Source organism: Oppia nitens, unplaced genomic scaffold (genome assembly GCF_028296485.1).
Source record: "Oppia nitens isolate AA-2021 unplaced genomic scaffold, nextdenovo-longstitch-racon4-pilon3 scaffold1_pilon_pilon_pilon, whole genome shotgun sequence".
Classification (NCBI taxonomy): Eukaryota; Metazoa; Arthropoda; class Arachnida; order Sarcoptiformes; family Oppiidae; genus Oppia; species Oppia nitens.
The window spans coordinates 14,147,501-14,152,198 of NW_026533199.1; positions in this window are offsets into that span (position 1 = coordinate 14,147,501).

Below are 4,698 nucleotides of genomic sequence, written 5' to 3' on the forward strand. Positions count from 1 at the left end.
GTCTATATGTCTACCCCACCCATAAGCTCCAGTTCCCCCAAAAAAAAAATAAATGTGTTGGTTGTTGTAATTTATTGGTTCAACATTATTAGTATTATTATCAAATGTGTTAACATATTGTATCAAACATTATAGTATAGATTAGTTGTAATATATTTACTGTATACATATATATAGATAGATAGATAGATAGATATATTGATAATAATAAGATTCATTAGTATTTAGTTATTATTATTATTTTTTTTAGGTGATAATGAATATATAAATTATATATATATATATATATATATATATATATATATATATATATATATATATATAATATTTTTAGTTTAGATTTGATTGTTTGATAAGTAAACAAAAATGATTATTATTAGTATGTATTAAAACTTATATACAAAAATTTAAAAATATAATTATTATTTTTTTTAAAAAAATCGCAATTTGTTTGATCTCACATTTTTATCTTTAACGGTTGAGATAAAAATATATATATATATATATATATTGTAATTATAATTTCAATTTGTTTTAATTAATTATTTGTATTTTTATCAAATTTATCTTTTTGTTTTTTTTGTTTATTAACTATAATTATTAATATTTAAATATAATTATAATTATATATATTAAATTAACAAAATAATTAGATGCAATATTATTACCCAGTTTAAACAAAATATAAAAACTAAATTATTCAAATTAAATATATAAAAATTTATTTTTATAAAATTATATTTATATAATATATTAATTTAATAATATATTATTATATTTGTGTTTATGTATGTATGTATGTATGTATGTGTATATGTATATGTATATGTATATGTATGTATGTGTATATGTATGTATGTGTATATGTATGTGTATATGTATATGTATGTGTATATGTATGTATGTGTATATGTATGTATGTGTATATGTATGTACGTGTTATTATTATTATTATACATTTTTATACTTTTCAATTTCAATCAACACATTGCACATGTGTTTAATATTATGGTTGTATTTGTAGGGTTGGGATATACAGTACAGTACTTATTACTACCCAATCAGTAATTATATGATATATATATATCAATAGTAATTTAATATTTATGTATGTATATATATATATGTGTGTGTGTGTGTGTGTGTGTTGCATATATAATAAATTAGGTGGGTGCTTATTTACTATATATTTTTTTAAAACAGTAAACATAGTGTGTGTGTTTTCAGTGATTTATGTGTTCAATACCCTTATATACTGTATATATAGTCATCAATATAGAGAAATATAAAAACAAATTTTTTTTTAAAGTTATTACTATTTTTGTTGAGTTTTAAATATATCAATATATTTTTATCAGTATATATAGTATATACTGTATACACATAGTATTGCACTTAAAAAAATATTTCAATGTTTTTTGATATTTTGATATTTTCCAAAAACAAACCATTTATTTATATAATATATTTATTTTTAACCTAAAAAATACTAATAATAATAATAATAATATTCCCAATACTTTTCAACTTTTATTTCAAATGAAATTTAGTTCAACTTTCTCTCTCTTTCTCTCTCTCTCTCTCTCTCTCTCTCTCTCTTTATATTTCAATTACTCATTAACTTTAACTTTCAAAAATAAAAAATGTTTGACAGAAAAAAGCTAATAAAATAATTTTCAACTGATTTTTTTATTTGTTGGACTGATTTTGTTCACATAATTTACAAATATATATATATATATATATATACTGTATATATACACACACACAATATATTACACTGTATGTCATCAAGTATACAGTAATTTCCTTTATATATATATATATATATATATACAGTCATACATACACACACACCCATCCCCTGGAAATGGTGTGACCAGGAATTTCACACCAATATATATATATATTATTTTCAATGACCATTAAGTTTCACTTTTCAAATAAATAGTTTTTTTCAAACATCCCGTTATTTTTATTGGAAACATACAGACAGACACTAACTAACAAACAAGTGTTACACTTGAATATATACATTATTTTGACTACCAGTCCCCGATATTTTCACATTAACCCAACCATATATATATATATACTATATATAACCGTCAATACCTAACAAGCATACAACCCCCTATCCACCCCCCTCTCAAAAAAATGTTACTAAATTACTAAAACCATTAATAATAAATGACTGTCTATTTTATTGTGTATATAATTAATAATATATTTTTTCAAGTAATTAGATATCAATGGATATCAATGTATTAAACATTAATTGAAAAAAAAATAAATTTTTAAAAATATATATAACAAATAATAATATGTATAACTCCTAAATGCAAATAATTATCTAAAAAAATATATATTGTTTTTAAATAATATATATCAATATATATATATAAATTAAATAAACAATAAATTATTAATTGAATATTAATATTATTATTTTTAAATAAAAATATTGTTTAAATAAACTTTTAACTAATTTATATATAATTAACCATCTATACTAATTTAATTAAAACTAAACTTAATTAATTAATTGTGTATATAATTAAATGCTTAAATTACAGTTTTTTAAATTATTTGTTTTACTAAAACATAAATTTTCTTTACATTTCATAAAAAATATAATAAATAATTATATAGTTTTTTTCAACAAAAAAAATTAATTAGCATTAATTATAAATATTTATTGAAATAAAATATTATTTATAAAATTGAATACAAATTTTAATTAATGTTAACAAATGTTCAATTAATTATTATTATTATTATCTAACTTTATCTAAATTATAATAATACAGTTTTAAATATAATTATTAGTTTATAAAGTTATAGTAAGTTTAAGTTTAAATTATAAAGTTTAAGTTATTACCTAAAATTAAAAACATTAATTAACTATATATATATATATATACTAATATTTATTTTAATTAAATATTAATTTATAGATTATTGTAATAATTTTTAGTCTTTTTTTAATAAAAATAATTTTCTATTAAAAAATAAATAAATTATTTGAATTAAAATAATTACTATTCATTAATATTCAAATATATACAGTCTATATATATGTGTGTGTGTTTTGAATAGATAGTGAAACTAATTTAATAATTTATATAATAATAATAATAATATAATTATACTAATCTTAGTTATACTGTATATATATAATTATTTATTGCACATCATATTAAAAAAATAAAAATTTTAAATGCAAAACATAATAAATTTTGAAATATTTATGTCGTTATTATTATTATTATTATTTATGATGTCTTTAAAATATTTTTAATTTTGTTTTTTGTTGTTGAGTAAAACGGAAGTTGGCTATCAGTAAAAAACTAATTTAATATTATTAAATTTTATTTAAATATTTATACTATTTTATTATTATTATTATTTAATACTTTCTACATATAAAAAATAAAATAATAATAATAATAATAATACAAAATGTGACATTTAATGATAATTAGATTAATTTTTTAGTATATTTTATTTTATTTAAATTTCATATCAATTTAGATGCCATTCTCTAACAAAATAAAATTTTATTAGTTTTTTTTTTAATAATTTAAAAAATTTCAATTTTATTTTAATTACATTTAGTATATGACACATGTGACAGTAGTAATAATAATAATAATAAAACTTTTGAAAATACATTATACAAGTAATTATTATAATTACAATATTGAATGATATAATAAACAAAAAACAAAACATTATTTTGTTTTGTTTTTTTTGAAAGATATCAAAATAGATATATTATATTAATAGTAAAAGTGAAAGTTTTTATTATTATAATAATTATAACAATAAGTTAGTACTATATTATTATTATTATTATTATTATTATTGAGTTCATCAAACTTGATAATCACTAATTAATATTCAAAACTTTATTGTTGTTGTATTTTTATTAAAAGTTAATATAAATATTATATTATAAATTATTTATATAATAAATACATTATAACAACAACAATAATTTAATTTATTAATAGATAATTGAGTCAAATAAATCAAAACAAATTTTTACTTTAAATATTCAATAGTTAATATCAAAATTTTTTTTATATAATTTTAATTAATAAATACTTTTTAAAATAAAAATTTTATTTCATGTACCAGTAATTTCATTTTAAATATATATTTAAATGCATTAATATATATAAATATACTACTGTATAGTAAGATTATATATAAACTAGATTTTATCAAGCACACACACACACATACACAAATTAAAATTTAAAAAAAACTAAAATAAATAAAATTTAAAAATATATTCACACACACACACACATTAATAATATACTATAATTATAATACATTAACTTTTCAAATGTTTATATATATATACTGTATATATATATATATATATATATATATATATATATATATATATATATATATATATTAGTTTTATTTTCCTATGTGAGATTGACAACCAAAAAAATTATATATATATATATATATACACTGTATATAAAGTTTTATCATATCAGTTAGACTAAAACAATTTTAAATATCTGTTTTATATATATATATCATAGTATAAATTCAATATATAGTATATAAATGTAGTAGCATTTTATTTTTATTTATTTGAATGATAAGTATAACTATAAAATAATAATTATGGCATATAAATGATGATGAATCACACATATACTGTATGTGTGT